We start from the raw sequence: 19,087 nt of genomic DNA, 5'->3' as shown, positions 1-19,087 counted from the left end.
TTCTTTCTTTACATGACATTTCATGATAGAAAAAACTCTTAAGGCTTTAGATGTCTCAGCCAGCCAGGTGTGGTGGCGCACGCCTCTTGATGCCCAGCACTCAAGGCAGATCACTGTGTGAATCCAGGCCAGCCTGGCTGCAAAGTGAGTCCATGACAGACGGCGCTGTTTGGAAAGCATGTGGGCTTGAAGCCAGAGAAACTAGTTCTTCTCAGTTGGGGATATCATTGGAAAGATTTAGGAAATGCTGCCCTGATGTAGGAAACGTGTCACTGAGGGTAGGTGACAGGCCGCTGTGGCTCTGTTTTGGTGCGTCTCATCACTGCACACAGAGGCACTGGCATTGTCTCAGCACCTGTGCCCCAGAAACTACTGATAATGGGCGGTATTGATGACTGCCACACATCAGCCAGGGGCTGTACTGCCACCCTGGGCAACTTTGCCAAGGCCACTTTTGATGCCATTTCCAAGACCTACAGCTACCTGAAACCCGATCTCTGGAAAGAAACTGTGTTCACCAAGTCTCTTGTGAAAACCCACACCAGAGTGTCTGTTCAGAGGACCCAGGCTACAGCTGTGGCTACCACATACGGGTTTTTACAAGAAAAATAAAGTGGATTACTTCTGTTTAAAAAAAAAAAAAAAGTTTACATCTGGGGCTTGAGAGATGGCTCAGAGATTAAGAGCACTTACTGGCTGCTCTTCCAGAGGTCCTGAGTTCAGTTCCCAGCAACCACATGGTGGCTCACAGCCATCTGTAATGAGATCTGGCGCCCTCTTCTGGCGAGTAGGTGTACATGCAGACAAAACATTGTCTACATAAATAAAATTGAAGAAAAAAAAAGGAAAGTTCAGATCCACACACCATGTTCAGATTTACTCTGTGCTCCATATGCTGCAGGTTGAGAATGTGAGCTGAGCTTTCTGCTGTGGCTTCCAAGTGTGACACTTGCTGCATTGCCACTCTCATGGTGATCCCTTTTGCCATCTTAAAACAAATTAAACTTGTACAGCTTGCCTTAGACATTGATTTATCACAGCAAAATAAAATGTAATTAAACACATCCATAAAGTTTTATACCTATAATTGAAGAGAACTGTGAAATCTAAAAGGGATACATAACTATTTGAATTCATATTTTTTAGAAGACTTTGCAAATCAAAATACAGAGGGACATCATAATGTTTGAATAGATTCTGACACTTGTCACATTTCTTCTCAGAGAACACTCTTGTGTAACTGAATGTGTGTTGGCTAAGGATTTTACCAAATGCTTTATAGCCCTAGATTCCCTCGTGTATGAGTTCTTTCAGTTCCTCAAAGACTACTGTGACATGCAGGGGCTTTCACTGGTGATTACACACTAAAGGTTTTTACTCTTCTGTAAGAAAACAAAGTGCAAAACTTTACCACCCAGACTACATTTAGGGGTCTCTCTGAAGTATGATTTTTTTTCTCATGATGACTAGAACTGCTGCCACATACAAAGTCTTTACCGCATTACATGTGTTTTCTCTGCAGAATGTGTTCTTTTATGTATTTGCAGGTAACTGTGTTGTGAAAAGGGTTTGTGACATTGGTTACATTTTAAGGGTTTTCTTCAATGTGTTCTGTTACACATTTAAATATGTGTTTGACTGGTTTCATATATAGTTTCATTATTGGTATGAAACTATAATGATTAGCAGTTCTACCGCATAGCTCAGGGGCTAAGCGCAGTGATTGCTCTTCCAGAGGACCCTGGTTCAATTCCCAGCACCCACATGGCAGCTCACAACTGTCTGTAACTCCAAGATCCAACACCCTCACACAGACATATATGCAGGCAAAGCAGCAATGCACATATAAATAAAAATAAATAAGTTAATAAAAAGATTACTTTTTAAGGTAATTGGTCCTTTCTTTGTAATCACAAATTGCAGTCTGTCAGTGAAAAGCAGCAACTGGCTAAAAAATTATCTTGCTTGCTTTCACTTTGTTGATCTATAACACGCTGCTTAGTTGTGAATAGATGTAGGTTCTTGGGAATAATTTGTTTTCTTTACCTGCAATGTGAAAAAGTTTTCTGGGTAAAAATATTGGGGTATATACTGTTTTTACATGGCCATTCACTAAAAGAAAAATAGAACGTAATCACTTTATAATGCTTGGAAGTTGTTTGTTGGGATATGTAAGCTATAAGAAAAAATAAAGTTGTTGGAACGTGCCTTGCTTCATCTACCAAGTGTGTGTGTGTGTGTGTGTGTGTGTGTGTGAATATTCCCTCCTTTTTTATTTTTCTTCTTTGCTAGGGACAAGCAATACTGGCCCCCAGCTGCTGGCCAAAGAGAGAACTGGCTCCAGTAAATCAAGCCAGATTCCATCAGAGAAAACTCTGGTGAGTGATCAGTCACCAACTCTATGTCCTGCCTCAATTTACCCTGTAGTGTTCAAGCTGGCCTTCAGCAGAAATGTACAGAGGCTTCACTTTATTAAATACACTCACAGGCTTTCTCTCCAGTATGAACTTTTTCATGCCTTCGAAGATGACTGGGACATAGGAAAGCTTTACTATACTCATTAAATTCATAGGGTTTCTCCCCAGTATGTGTTCTTTTATGATATTGGAAACTACTGTGATGTGCAAAGGTTTCACCATATTAAATACCTTTAGAGCATCTCTCCACAGTGAACTATTTCGTACCTTTGAGGATGGCTCTGATGTGCGAAGGTTTTACCACATTGAGAATATTCAGAGTGTTTCTCTCCCGTGTGACTTCTTTCATGCCTGCAAAGATAATTAGAGCATGTGAAAGCTTTTCCACATTCACTACACTGAATTAATTTTCTCTGTTAATTAATTTTACAATGGGGTGTAATGGTAAAGAGGAACCAGATCATAAGGTTTTATCACTTTGTTTACATTCGTGGTGTTCCCCTTCTCTACGTGTTGAGTCTCTGAAGATGCCTATGGTAGTGAGAGCATTTATTACATGGCTCACATTTATAGCACCGTTTTTCTATATGATGTTTTTCATATATTTGAAGAGAAATGGAAGAACTCAGAGCTTTACCACACTGACTGCATTCACAAATTTCTCTATAGTGTGAGTCATAACATGTTTGAAAAGTGAACCAGGACAAACGGATTTCTCACATTCTTAGTCCTCAGAGACTTTCTGCAGTGTGAGTTTGTGGAGGTTCACGATGATGGTGAAAAACCAATTAATTGCAAACTTGTATCACATTCATAAAGTATAATCAAAGTGGGAACTCCTACATATCTTCTCATTGTTCTAGAGAGAGGTATGTTTCTTCTTTCAATATCCCTATGCTCACATGGCTAGTATCCATTGTGACATAGGATACACCCACTAAGAATAAAAAATGACAGGTTTCCGCATTGTATTCAGTTTGATTCTTGTTTCTCACAGACATGGTATGAGATTAGGGTTTCTCCACAACAACAGTCATGATTACCATAAACTGCCCTCTCACTGATCTTAGCAACAGGACTACAAGTCTATGTCTAACACTAGCAATGCTAGGGACTTTTTGCTTATAGAAGGTTCTGGACACATACCTATCACATATTCAATGTGTATTCCTTTTGCAATATCTAAGTGGTATGAAACTAAACCAACTGGCAGTTCTACAGCACAGCTCTAATCAGGCTACGATTCAAATAGTGACATGTCTTAAGTCACTGTTTCCTGGTTTCCGCTCTTAGATGAACGCCTTATGAACACAAATCAGGGCTGGAGAGTAGGCTCAGAGGTTAAGAGCACTGCCTGCTCTTCCAGAGGTCCTGAGTTCAATTCCCAGCAACCACATGGTGGCTCACAGCCATCTATAGTGAGATCTGACGCCCTCTGCTGGCCTGCACTGTATACATAATAATAAATAAATCGAGGAGGAAAAAAAAAAAAAACACAAATCAGATTCCTGACATTGAGGTGCCTGGTTTTGTGAGAATGTAATAATCATCACTAAACTTAAAGCAGTGGGGTTTTGGTTTTTTTTTTTTTCAGGTGTTTTTGTTCATTTGTTTTTTGTTTTTTTGTTTTGTTTTGTTTTTGTTATGTTTGTTGTTTTGACGATTCTGAGTTTTATAGCAAACCATATTGTACAGACTTGGGGGTTTAGAGGTGCAGAACGGCTGGGTCCCACACTTGCCCCTTGCCGCGGTGCTTTCTTCCCTCCCTTAAGCGCCCTCGTGGTCAAGCCTTTCTCCAACCCCAGGCCCACCCCTCCCATCTGCCTTTGGTCTGCCCAGCCCCCACCCGCAAACCCGCGCACCTTCCTGTAACCTGAGGTGTGTGGATAGATTCCCCTTCCCTACACCCATGTGGTACAATCCAGTTCCCCCTGGCCTAAATTGAGTGGGACCTGGACCCAACTCCTCCCTCAGGCTCTTGAAACTCTAACCCCAACACTGGAAGAAGGAAAGGGGTGGGGAGAGGGGAGGTGCCAAGAGTCTGTTAACTAAGTTCCCACAGCAACTAAGAGAGACTGTTTCCAGTCTTAGCTCTGATTTCCAGAAGGGTCCATTGGCTGCTATTTCCATGGCAATGAGGACTGACAGTTCCCTGGGCAATTGGGACACAAGTTTCCATGACAATGAAAGAATGGGATGAGCCAAGCTGGAGGAGTCCCATCTTGCCCATCTTTAAGGTGACATTCCCTACCAGGTCAGAGTGGTGGACCTGTTAGAGACAGTAATGCAAGAGAGCTGGGGGTGGGACAGTCCAAACGGGGTACGCACTAGCCCAGTTTAGGTCAAGCTGGCCCTCTCACATCACAGTCCCCCAGATCAGATATTCCCCTGGTTCAGTACAGACGAATGTTCAAGTATTGTGTAGGGAGCCAAGCAGGGGACTGGGCTATCCCTCACCACTCCCCTGGGCCACGAGCTGAATAGCAGGTTGACTCGCAGCCCCCACTCCTTGTAATAGCTGCCATTTTCAGTGACATTCAAGGAGCCAGGGTCAGGGAAAGAACTGAAATTTGGACAGAGGGAAGGGAGAGGGGTAACTCCACAGAGAGGGAAGGAGTCCCACATCTGCTCCTCTCCCAGCCCCCAGTCATGGCATTTCCTGGTTTGTAGAGCCCCCTATCTGACTCCTGGATCCCCAACTGCTCCTCTGGTTTCCCCTTTTTGGACCCCCATCACACCCAACTGGTCTTTGTTCCCTGAACCCTTGTTGGTTTGCTCTCTGCCCTCCACCTCCTCATCACCTCCCACAGCCCTGTGGCTCCCAGTATCCTGCCCCCTCACTCTTCTCTACTAAAGACTTGCACCTTCACCACCCCACCATCCCTTTGGCTCAGCACTTCCCCTGTACCTCTTGTCCCACGCCCCCAAGGGGATGGACAACGAAGCAGGTGGAAGGCAGAGATGGGAAGCAAAGATCCCCAAAGATATCAGTGCAGGTGGGAAAGGAGAAGGTTGGCTGGCTCAAGTCTCTGGGCAGAAATTCCACGATATTAAACTGAGGAGTGTCAAGTCATGAAGAAAATAACCTGGCATCACGTTAGGGGGGGGGGGAATGAGGGCAAGAGGTCCAGGAACTGGGAGTCTTTAACATCCTTAATCCAGTGGAAGTCCAAGAGCCACAGTAAGGGCAGCGGGGTGGAGCCCAGGGCAGAGACGGAGTGCCAGGACCACCCAGAAAGCACCAACTCCTGCAAGCCTTGCAGTCAGTTCAGAAGCCACATGGGCTGTTTTTTTGTGGAAATACCTGCACAGCTGAGGTCCAGAGCACATGGCTGGCGACAAACCACCCCATTAAGCATGGGTGGGGTCATTGACTTCCTCTGGCTTAGGTCCATCCGAGGCCACAGACGCTTGTTGTAGCACCAGCAGCTCAAAGTCCTGCAGACTCGCATGCAGACACATAACTCTTGGAGTCCAAGGTGGTGGAAGACATGGAGCCATGCAGCCCGAGGCAGCAGGCAAAGAAAGGCAGATTGTCAGGCTCAGGGCTTGGGGCAGGGGGCACATAACTGTGGAGGCTATGGTGATGGGTCAGGGACCAGAGGCCAATAGAACAGTGGTCCCCCACTGCCAGGGCATTTAGCCCACCGCAACAACATGGTTTTCCTTCTCACCAGAGCTGCCCAAGGCTGGCTGAAGGCCATTCCAGGCCTCCCCAGGAGCTTTGTCCTCTCTAAGCGATGTGCCCTAAGGAGTCTGAGTCTGTGTGTGAGTCCTAGGAGGAAGAAGAGGTATCAGGCACCGGCTCCAGTTTCTCCCTCTGTGGTGATGGGGACGGCACTGTCAGGCCCTCAGCAGAAGCCATAGGTGGCTTGAGTTTCTCCCAGTTCTCGGGAGGGAGCCCAGGGTGGCAGGATGACAATGCATGGCTGGGATTCAGAACCCTGGGGGTGGGGGGGGGGAGCAGAAGGCCAGGGCTGCCTGGGTCTGCTCATTGGAGGAGGCAGGCATCTTCACCCACCTTCTTCAAGTGCCTCTCTTGGCCTCTTTTCACCTTTTTCCTTGGGGTGGGGGTCTCATCCCCTGCCTCCAAATCCTTCCATTTGTGGGCCCAGACAAAATCGTCAGGGGGAGGGCCAGCAGATAAGGGTAAATTTCTTCTGGGCAGAGGTGGAGGTGTTGGCTCCTCTGTCAGCTTCCATCCACCCCCTCACCACTGTCAACTCTATGGCGCCCTGGACCCTCACCTACATCCTTGTCCATCCTGGGTACCTTGGGGGCACTCACAGCAGTTGGGGATCTCTGAATTGATAGCACCCTGAGCCTTTCCCATCATCAGGCAGCCAGGGTGGACGATCTCATTGCAGACTGTACACTCCATGAGGCTCAAACCAAACTTCTCTTCCTCTCCATCCACCTTCCTCCTTCCCAGCTTCCCCACACAGAAGGCACACAGCTGTGTGTGGGAGCACAGGCGCAGTGCACTGCCGAAGCAGGCAAGACTGCTTCATGCGCCCACCCTGCCGACGCCCCCAGTTTCTTCATGTCTCCTCAAAAACAGCAGTCCCCGCAACTCAGTTCGCACACAAATACAGCTGTGTGTAGGAGCACGGGCGCCGTGCACTGCAGAAGCTGGCAAGACCGCTTCATGCGCCCGCCCCGCCAACTCCCCCAGCTTCTGCAGGTCTCCTCAGAAATGGCAGTCCCTGCACTCAGTTCTCACAGGCGCAGCTCACTGCCAAAGCAGGCAGGACTGCTTCAATGCACCTGCTCCGCCGACACCCCCAGCTTCTTCATGTCTCCTCAGAAATGGCAGTCCCTGCACTCAGTTCTCTCACACACACAGCTGTGTGTGGGAGCACGGGCGCAGCTCACTGCCTAAGCGCACTGCGGAAGCAGGCAGGACTGCTTCACGCACCCGCCCCGCCACGCCCCCAGCTTCTTCATGTCTCCTCAGAAATGGCAGTCCCTGCACTCAGTTCGCACACGCACACAGCTGTGTGTGGGAGCATGGGCGCAGCAGCGCTCTGCCGAAGCTGGCAGAACTGCTTCATGCGCCTGCTCCGCCGACGCCCCCAGCTTCCTCAAATCTCCTCAGAAATGGCAGTCCCCGCACTCAGATAGCACACAGGCCTGGCAGCGGCGGCAGCAGGTTCCGCGTTGGTGCGCTCCAGCCCCAGGGCCCTGGCTGCGCGACGACATTGGGGGTGTCAACACCACCGAAGGCTCAGGCTCTCACGTGTCCAGGGAGCCATCTCCTGGCTGGTGCGCGGCCAGTGGCGGCGCAGGGCGGGAAACGCTCGGAATGGCTAGGTCCACGCCTCCTGAGGGCGCTCGGCCCCTCCCTCCAGCGGAGGGCGGGACAACAGCGTGTGGAGGTCGAGAGTGCTGGGGCCAGGCCCTCCCACCAGCTGCTGCAAGGCCCTTCCAAGGGAAGGTCCTGCTCTGGGGGGCTCAGTCACTCTGCCACTCCAGGCCAACGGGGGGGGGGGGCGGGCTCCTTGGGCACAGGATGCTCAGATTCTGCCCAGGCCACACTCAGTACCGGTACGAGTCTCAGCTTCCCACCCCTACCTCTCCCCAAAGCCCCCCCACCCTTAACTGGCCCCTTCCCAGCTCCAACTATCTAGTCTCCAGGGAAAGATCCAGGGCTCCCCACCATTTCCGGGGTTCAAACACCTCCCACTGCTGGTTCACGGAGGCGGGGGGGTCGCTGCAACCTGCCACTCTCCTCTGGGTCCGCCTGACCCACAGAGACAGGGCAAAGAGGGGGTCGGTTTTTTCGTTTTTTAACATTGTTGCTTTTCTTTAAAACTTGCAGGGCACATTAAAATTTCTTCTGCAAGACATGTATCAGCTTGCACATGAAAATTACCCTCCATGTCTTCTAGAACTTGACAACGTTCTTCAATATTATGGTCTCCCAAATTGTAGCTTAAAATATAGTACCAGAAATATATTATATATTATTGGAAATTAGGAAAATTGAAGTTATTATATCCAGAGTCTCTGAGAACCATGCCTGATTTTTTCACCTCATTATTCCTCATACTCAACTGAAATTGCAGAAGAACATCAGTAACAGAGAAACATTTGTCCCCTGACTTTAAAAAGCAAAACATAATTCAGTCTTACCTACAGCAGCTTGGTTCCTGTAAGGCTCCCGCATCACATCCTTGTAGAGACTCTTCTGGGAAGGATCTAGCAAAGCCCACTCTTCCCGAGTGAAGTCCACATGCACATCATCATAGGTCACTGCATCCTAAAGTGTGCTGAACATGTGTACGCAGAAAGCAGGATACTGACGTCACTGTACATGTCTGCGCCATTGACAACAGAGTCATATAACTCTGGTGCTTCCTCCACTCATTTCCAGACACAAAAGTTTTACTGTAACCACAAAGTCATTTTAGAAGGAAACTGAATAATGAGGTTCATCTCCATCAAGGGCCAGCCTTGACACACATGTTAGTATTTGGACACAGTGTTGGCAAATGCCAAAGAACCATCTGATGCTTTATCAATTGAGCTATTTGTTTTTTTCTGGCTCTTCTGCTGCCAAAGCTGCTCCTTAGCTAAGGAGTCTATTGTTTAACAGCAGGTGGCTGTGACAGTTTTCTGCTGTAAACAACAGGAGGTTGTAAAAGAAAAAACTTAGTCTGCTTTTAAACTTAGTGGCTGCCTTAGGCATTCAACAGTGGCTTGCTGGAAGCTAGAAACCTGATAAAGGCCAAGGAATAGTTCTGGACTGGTTTTCTTGTAGACAGCAAGACAAGGAGAGGGGGGAAAAAAAAGAGGAAAAAAACTTTACACATACATTCATTCAAGTAAAATAAACATGGGCTTTGACCAGCAGATTTCCACAAGCTTTCCTGTGGTGATGGCGTTGATTTTAGCAGTCTCTTTTGCAAAGAATGCAGCAAATCCAGGCCATTCTCAGGGGAACCCAGCCCTGCCTGTGGCTCTTCCACTATATCAGCTCATGTAAGCAATGAGACATGCAGACAGGTACACGTTCATACACACAAGGGAGTTCCCAACTTTACGCGCACACACACACACACACACACACACCAACATGTAGACATTTAAACATGCATACACATTCACATGTGAACATATATACACAGACACATAGTAAATGGGTAGCACAGGCTCTAGCAAGCCCCTCTCTCTTTTATTCTTGTCCTAGGTTTTTATCCCCCTATACAATCATCACACAGGAGAATTACAGTAGGACTATTGATTTTAAGTTATTTCATTAGAACTATATCTAACTGGACATTTTTTGCTTATTAAAGTTTAAATAGTAGTTTTATCTATAAGCTCACTGAGTTCCAAGCAGAAGCTTTATCTTTTTCTTATTTCATATGTACATTATGTGTTCCAAACAAGAGTTTTTGGTGTCAAGGTTGTTATCAAGAAACAGGTGTCTGTCCTGTCTTGTATAGAAAACCATTTGTTCTTTGTTTTTATATTCATATGGTCTTTCTTATTGTGGTAACACCTAGAACTCAGCCTGGACTAAACCTAGAATGAATGCATTCCCTTGATCACTAATGTGTTTCAATCTTGTTTTTCTTTCTGGTGTAACTCATGTGGTTTGCAGAACTCCTAGCAGTTTTTTTTGCCAATTTGTAGGAGGGCTAGAAGTTACTTGAATCTATTCAGAAATCACTATTAAGAACTATGTAATCACCTTAATAAGATTATGCAGGAAATCTGCATAATGTATTATGCCTGACACATGAGAGAAGCATGGAAAGACAGTGTAGCAACAGGAAGCAGTTTTGAGGCAAATTCACTTAGGCTTTTCCTAAATCAGGGATACAGCTGTGAAAATGAGTGGGCTGCGTCCAGAGGCTCACAGGCTTGCTTTTGCCAATCCTGCATAGTTCTTGGCATTTGTCATTTCTGTGTCCTTTGAACAGGAAATAGCCTTGCAAGAGAAATGCCAATTAACAGACAGAGAGAGAAGCACACAGACCACACATCAGAGAAATTGTAGGAACAATTACTAACTATAGAAATGATGGGCAAGCTGGGTGTACTTGCTCATGCCTTTAATCCCTGCACTCAGGAGGCAGAGGCAGGTGCCAGCCTGTTCTATGCCATGACATACAAATTAAGATCCTGACTCCCTTCAAAAAAAAAATCAATCAAACAAACAAAAAAAGGCAGAAAGAACTCAGAGGTCTTTACTGAAGTTCCTACAAAGAATTATGCATTCACTCCTGTTTGGTATTCATCTTCCATAACCCTGAGGTATCCCGGTTTACACTGTAATATTAGTAAGATTTTAATAAAAGGGAATGCATGTTTAAACATTTATAAATAAACAGAAGGAATTAATAGCAATATAAATGTAATAAATATAAATAGCAATATAAATAAACAAAATAGGGCAGGAGAGATGGCTCACCAGTTAAAAGCTCTTGCTGGTATTGAAAATAATTGAGGTAAGCTGGGCATTGGTGGTGCACGCCTTTAATCCCAGCACTTGGGAGACAGAGGCAGGCAGATCACTATGAGTTTGAGGCCAGCCTGGCCTACAAAGTGATCCATGACAGCCAAGGCTACACAAAGAAATACTGCCTTGGAAAAACAAAAATACAAATACAAAATAAAATAAATAAAATAAGAAAAAGAAAAGTGAAGAAAAAAAATTGAGGTCAATTATGATTATTTACATGGGGCTCACAATTATTCATTATTCCAAGTTCAGGAGTTCTGACAGCAGTGAAGAGGAGGCACATGTGACATACATTTTCATGCATACAGGAAAAATACTCATATTCATTCATAAAATTCAGAACAAACACATGTAGGAAGAACGTCACACACCTGCAATGCAATGACTCAGAAGGCTCAGGTCGTATTAATATCATGAATACATGCCATCCTAAAAGACAGAATACACTCTCTGCCAAATTTCAAAATTCAAGATGTGGATGAAGATCAGCACAACAGCATATGCTTCCTTGTACAAAAACCTACATTCCTAGAACTTCCGCTAACTTTATTTAAAAACAAAAACAAAAACAAACAAACAAAACAAACAAACAAAAAACCAGGGAGCTAGAGAGATGGCTCAGAGGTTAAGAGCACTTACTGCTCTTCCGGAGGTCCTGAGTTCAATTCCCAGCAACCACATGGTGGCTCACAACCATCTATAATGTGGTCTGATGCCCTCTTCTGGCCTGCAGGTGTACATGAAGGAAGAGCACTGTATACATAATAATAATTAATAAATCTTTTTACAAAAAATAAAAAACAGCCAGACATGTTGGCCCACATCTAATCCCAGCACTCTGGAGCCAGAGTCAGGTGGATCTCTAAGTTTGAGGCCTGTCTGGCCTACATACTTTCAGGAAAGCTAGGACTATAGAGAGAAACTTTGTTTTCAAAAACAGAAACAAAAACAACAAATTTAAAAATATAAAACCACCAGACTAGCAAATTAGCTTAGCACTAGGTAGCAATTGCTTCTACTGTATCTTATGTGATGTAGCATAGAGTCTATGCTGGTGCAGGCATGACAGCATGAGAAGGAAGCTGACTGATCAGTTGCAACCACAACACAGTAGACACAAAGAACAGGAAATGGATTGAGTCTATAGACAACCAAATTTCATCCCCAATAAGGAATCTTGTTGAATGGTTATTATTATTTATACTTTTAATATAATCACTGCTTATTCCTTAACCAAAACACCACACAGAGAGACGAGGATCTGCTTAATTAGCAGAGAGCATAATACTAAGCCTCCAAGCTAGTATAGCTTCCTGCCATTCAGATTTCCCACATTATAATTGCTTTTATTCATCTACATGGTACAGTTCATTTCTCCTGGTGTTTCCCGGTCCTCTCCACAGGCATCCTTCCTTTCCTTCCTGATGTTTCTCCCCCCCCCCTCACTGGACCAGGATGTCCCACCCTAGTCTCTGTTATTGCTCAGCACTGGCTAGTTGACTTTTATTGGCAATACAGAGAACAAATGGTGACAGGTCGACACAAACTTGACACCAGAGATACTTGAAATAAACATCACAATGAGAACTAGATAGTGGGGTAGAGAAATCAGCATTTGAATGAACAAGAGTAAACTGTACACAATACACCAACAGAATCTAGAAAGGCTCCTCCTACAAAAGCATCCATAAGCTCCCCAAAGAAAGCCACAAAGGTCAGACAGGTGTTCAAAGACAGCCTCTAATCTAGGAGCTTTTTGACTCAAACAACTGCATTCTCACCCTGGTCACTATAGGCTCATGGTCACCCTGTCATGCAATTTTATTTAGTCTAATTGTAATGATCCTAATAATTTGCAACAGCATGTTCACTGTTCAAATGTCCAAAGCAACAGCCTGTACACTGTCCAAATGTCCAAAGTCGCTTCTGACAATTACAAAAACCTCTTGATTGACACATCTTATGAAATCATTAAACAAGTTCTATCTTTCCAACACACCAAGACACAGAATGCTCCTTCTCATTCCAGAAAATAGGAATGTGTACACAGTGAGGGGAGATTAGACCAAGGCAAGAAACTCAGCACGACAAACACCAGATCCTGCAGCTCTGTCTCACACACATGGATCTTCACATCAAAGGGCTTAGATGGCCCTATTCCTGTACCTTTTCACACATCCCTCAGTTTGGCTACTTCCTCTCCCTATCTGCATCTCTCCGTGCAGATTCTCAATGGCTTAGGTGTCTCAACATCTTGTTTGTGGTCTCAAAATGCAACTCAGGCTTCATCCTCACAGCTTCAATGCAGTGAACTCTCACAGTCTCCTCACAGGGACTATAAAGCTGCAAAACATAAACAGCTGGGACATTGCTGAACTGAAACCACAGAGGAAGATTCTTTGAATTTTGTATCTTTCTTGTTTCCAGAACCAGCACAATAAGGCGATCCTGTCAAGAATGACTTCTTTGTTGGTATAGACCCTGCCACGCTTGGACTATAGTAACAGCAAGTTTTCTCAGATTTTTTTCCGGCAACTAGGAATCACTCTGCATACTACTTCCATTAATTTGAGGCTTAGCAGGAGGAGGAAGTATTGCGGTTTCCAATCCAGATCAAAAGCTCTCTCTCTTTACTCCTTGAAAAGTCCTGCCTCTGTTGCAGCATCTGACTGCCATCTGAAATTGCCTAGTGCTGTTTTTCTCTACAAACTGCAGATTTTGTATTTACTTCTGGCCCACATTTTCCTTTTTTTAAATGTAGTCCTGAGTGAGTCACAGGTATTAACCTTTCAAAAGATTCAATATTCCATCTAAGAATCAGCCTACTGTTTTTTAAGAATCAATTAAACAGAGTTGACTCATAGCAAAAACAACGCAAAACAAAAAAAATAAATAAATAAACTAACCCTTATTCAAACTAATTAAAACACAGAATAATATGCAAATTTTAAAAATAGGAAACAAAAAGGACATACAAGCAGACAATGAGGAAAGCCTGAGACTAGTTAATGACACACTTTAAAAACCTGTAATCCAACAAATTGGAAAATCTAAAAGAAATGAATAATTTAATTGATAGGCAACTTTTACCAAGTTAAATCAGGATCAGGTTAATATCTTAAGTAGACCTATAACACCTAGTGAAAGAGAAAAATTCATTACAGGACTCCTAACCAAAAAAAAAAAAAAAAACCAAAAAAACAAAAAAACAAATAAACAGGGCTAAAATCAACCAGACTTTCAAATAAGACTTAGCACCAATACTGCTTAACCTAGTCTACAAAATAGAAACAGAAGGATTATTACCCAATTCACTGTATGAAGCCACAGTCACCTTGATACCCAAAGCACTCAACAAAGAAAGAGCACTGCTGACCAATTTCCATCATGGACATAGATCCAAAAATATTGAATAAAATATCTGCAAACTCTATCAAAGAACAGATCAAAAAGATCATAATGTTAAAGTAGGCTTCATCCCAACGATGCAGGAATGGTTCAACATACAAAAATCAATAAATGTAACCCACCATATAAACAAACTGACAGAAAAAAAGAAAAACCGCAGGATCATCTCATTTGCCACCTTTGACAAAATCTAACACCAATTCATGATAAAAAAAAGTCTTGGAGAGATTAGGGATACAAGGGACATACCTGCTGTGCTTGATTTATCAGTATTAGGTATTATAGTTACAGCATTATTTTATGACCCGCTAGCAGTCAGTCAAGACACAGATACCTGTTATATTTTAAAATAGCTTTAGTTAACCTTGGTCAGGGCAGATATTAAATCCCTAAACTACTTCTTATGCCATCTGCTTCTAATAATTTCTATCAAGCTACCTCCCACCAATAATCCCAAATACTTGCTAACTTTCAGCATCTGGACCAAATATCCATCCACACTGGCGATATGCTTCTCCTTCACCCAACCCATGGCGCAGCCTTCTTCCACCTCTCCTCTCCCCAGTCTCTTCTCACAAGATTATCTCTGTCTCCCAAAGTCTGGGAACCTTAGCCACGCCCATCCCATTTGCCCTGCCCAGGGATGATGGCCTTTTATTGGTTAAACAGGTTAGGCTCTTAGGCAAGATACAAACTGTCAAGCAGTAATTAGCATCAAAATACACCAGACCCACCTCCAACAAATACCTAAACATAATAAAGGGAATGGGCAGCAAGCCCATAGCCAACAGCAAATTAAATAGGGAGAAACTCAAAAAAATTCCACTTAAATCAGGGACAAGACAAGGCTGTCCATTCTCCCAGCATCTATTCACTATTTTATTTGAAGTTACAGCAGTAAGACAGCTGACAGAGATCAAGAGAGTAACAGGCCCTATGGAACTTGAGTTCTGGAAAGATGTCAAGTCCCCAGGCAGACACAGGAAATGGAACCTGGAAACTGCAAGAACAATCACTGCCTTTAACTGCTGAGTCACATCTCCTGCCCTTTAATTGTTCCTTAAATAGCTACTGTGGACTCTTAAATCAATGAACAGTGAGTCAGAAATGATGGAGCTTCAAGGATGCTTTCTTAGGGCATAAGAGGAGTGACAGCTGAGGAAAGACAATCACACAGAAGTGGGGTGACAAAGAGAAGTCAGGTTATGAAAGATATTTGCCCAGAGTTAGGTGCCTGAGGGCTTTACAAGCATGGAAAAAAAAACCTGAAATAGTATGTAGAAAGAAAATAGTAAAGCTATGCAGAAATTAATGAACTAGATAAAGACTCACAGATAATACAATGATTCAACATAACATAACTGTTTCGGTGCAGGGACTAAAGTACTAACAAAGCATTGTTCACCTAATTCGAACTGGAAAAGTGAATTTATATGTATTAGAAGTAGATGGGCTGGAGAGATGGCTCAGTGGTTAAGACCGCCGCCTGCTCTTCTAAAGGTCCTGAGTTCAATTCCCAGCAACCACATGGTGGCTCATAACCATCTGTAATGTGATATGGCGCCCTCTTCTGGCTTGCAGGAGTACATGCAAGCAGAGCACTGTATACATAATAAATAAATAAATAAATCTTTAAAAAAAAAAAAAAAAAAAGAAGTAGAGCTAACATGGGGATACTGCACAATTTGACAAGGACTTCAGTGTTACCTTGTACAGTGCTGTGGAAAGTCGTATACACATAAACCACAGCTGAAGAAGACATGATGAGTTCCTGAAACAAGTGACTAAATCAGCCTCCTACATGATACAGCTACAACACACAGCAAGCAGCTGCTGAGACTGAGGCAGTAAGAGTTTCCGCCAACAGTGTCTGAGGACTGGACAGATTAACATGGAGTTCGCCTTTCCAACCAAACCTTATACTAATGACAAAAGGAGAACACTGCATAAAATACAAAAAAAAAAAAAAAAAAAAAGAGGAGCAATAGAAAGTCCTCATGCAAAGCTGGCTTTACCTCGAAGCACAAAGCAGGTGAGCCCAAACAAATATATGCAAAAAAAAAAAAAAAAAAAAAAAAAAAAACATAGAGCAGTTGCCAAAATCTACTACAGACACAGAGATCATCTCTAAATAACACAGAAATGGAAAAATTGAGTTCACACCAAGAATGCAAGGCTGTTTCAACACCTACAAACAAATCTATGTAAGACACCAAGTATGTAGACTCAGTGAGAGAATGAAAATGGCTATTTCAATAGATACATTAAAGACCCAGGGTAAAATATGACATTTTCTCAGTATAAAACCTCTCAAGATATGAGGACAGAAGGAATATACCTCAGAATGGTACAGACAGACACAAAGCTAAAGCAAACAGTGTAAAAAAGGACAACTGGAATAATTCCACTCTAATCAGGACTAACTCAATACAGTGCATCAGTGAGTAGACGGTTCTCCAACGGAGAAAAATTTAAGGGGACAATGGATCTCCTTAAAGGAAAAAAAAAAAGGAAACTCAGCACAACAGTGGTGGCACATGCCTTTAATCCCAGCACTCGGGAGGCAGAGGCAAGCAGATCGCTGTGAGTTTGAGGCCAGCCTGCTCTACTAAGCAAGTCCAGGACAGAGAAGGCTACACAGAGAAATCCTGTCTTGAAAAAACCAAAGAAGAAGAAGAAGAGGAGGAGGAGGAGGAAGAGGAGGAGGAAGAAAAACCTCAACCAAAACACTCACACTGTCTTCAGATATCTTGGACTACACAGTAATACCATTTACCATTAACAATGTCAAAAAACAGCTATGCAGACTGAGGACATCCCAATTTGGATCTTGTGTGCTACAAATCCCAATCTGTCAGACATGCCCACTGGAGCCATACTGGTAACATTATTTTTAGTAACAGAAGATTTTTCTGGTTCAATATGAGGGTAACTGCACAGGGGGAAAGTACAGATTACACTTGGAACCTGACCAAAGCAAATGATAAGGAAGGGCACAGGCCCTAGAAATGAATCCACTATGACACTTGCTACACACTTAAACGGCTCAGTTCAAACCAAAGCCAGGGCTGCTTTCAGTCTGGGTCAGAGACTTTGTTTTCAATGGGCAACAGTTATTTCAGAGACTCAAAACTAATCCAATACAGAGAACTACTGAATGCTTACTGTACCTCCTATAATGGGCAATCCATTTTACCACATCTAACATTATTCTCAGTGAAATTTTCCAGAGTCATTAATGAAATAGAATCTTGCAAAATCAATTTCATGTCCTGTTTCTATTGTCACTTCAGAGCCACCCCACACCATGCTCAATCTGTCTAACATACCTGGATCCTTTGCTGCAATCTCTGTCATCGCTATCTAGGGCTCTTAGTTGTCACTCACAGGTGAGCAGATCTGAGCAGCAGGAGACCCGCCCATGGTGAAGAGGTGCAAAGCACTTTCATTGAACAGAACTGAAAGATGCTAACACCTGCCAAAAGGATAACCATGAAGGAAATAGAAAGTATCATAAAAATGTCTCTTCACTACAACAGGAGGTCTCTGGAAAAAAAAAAAAAAAAAAAAAAAAAAAAAAAACCTGAGTCCAGGGTCCAGGCGTTCCCACTCCTGCAAGAAATCTATAGTGAAAGAACTCAGTGTTAACAAGCCATGATTTTAAAAACAAGAGTTTGGCCACATGGGCACAGGCACAGTGATTTCCTTGAACCAAGGAGACAGTTTTCTGACTTAAGTCAGCAATCATAATCACTCAAAGACTGCATTCTAATTTTGTTGTAATCTATAGTGAGTTTTCTATCTATAATAACAGTGTGGCCTGATGTCATGCTCTCTCAGCATGCATAGTGGGCTGGGCTCTCAAAGAGACTAAGAACAGAGGGCTACCTGAAATTAACATATTAAAGGAGACATTTTTTTTGGTTGTGAGCCTAGCCTTTAACGGCTGAGCCAAGGAGACATTTTTTGAGAGGTGATTTCTTGCTGCCTGGTTCCTCTCTAACCCCTAGTCTCTCCTCCCTTCTCTTTCTGTCCTCCATCTCCTCCCCTCTCAGTCCTCTCATGAGCTGGCTCAGTCTGGACCCTTCTAGATACATTTGGCTGTTTTCTTCCTCATACTGTAAAGCCCAAAATTGACCTGCAAATACCACCTGCCCAAGAACCAGATTTGCTACCTGGAATGCTGGGAGTTGTAGTTCTTCAAAAATAACAAAGCCACATGGGAAAGTATGGTGGCATACAGGTTTGTATTCATAAGCCCCTGTAGCTCTTGACCAAAGTCTGTTTTTTGGTCAATATTTACTATTTATAATAGTACCTGCTCAAGTGGTGAAGTTTGTTTTTCTCCCAGGAATCTCAGGATGAACACATCATAGAATAAACCTCAACCATACCCTGGACCAGTCAGATCTTCAGCTTTCATCAGACCCAAGGTATAACATTAATAATTAAGCATTGAAGACACATTTCTGAATGCTGTGCTCACATCAGAGATCTTAATGTTTCCAACAGTAACTATGGTGCTTTATAAAGTATATTTTCTGAGTCAATTAAATCTGCACTGGTTCCACATATGACCAACATGTACAAAGCTTTCTATGGATGCTTATTCTGGCGGACAAAGGACATGCTCTTGAATAGACAAATAGAGGAACAGGGGAGTTAAGAAAGCATGGGTGAATTTGAATTCAAGGAGATTTGTAACTGTTGTAGCAGTGAACACGGTGTCCAAATACACATACTGCAAATGGTCCATGAGATGATTTTATGAAAATTATTCTGGCAACCA

At 43.5% G+C, this 19,087-nt stretch overlaps 1 pseudogene; it reads right to left on the bottom strand.

The window, feature by feature from the left end:
* Positions 1-2,046: 2,046 nt before the first annotated feature.
* Positions 2,047-7,640, bottom strand: LOC127193052 (F-box/LRR-repeat protein 19-like; annotated as a pseudogene).
* Between the last annotated feature and the right edge of the window lie 11,447 nt (positions 7,641-19,087).

This window comes from Acomys russatus, chromosome 8, assembly GCF_903995435.1.
Source record: "Acomys russatus chromosome 8, mAcoRus1.1, whole genome shotgun sequence".
Classification (NCBI taxonomy): Eukaryota; Metazoa; Chordata; class Mammalia; order Rodentia; family Muridae; genus Acomys; species Acomys russatus.
Note: the sequence above shows the minus strand (reverse complement) of the source record. Positions and strands in the feature narration are given on the sequence as shown.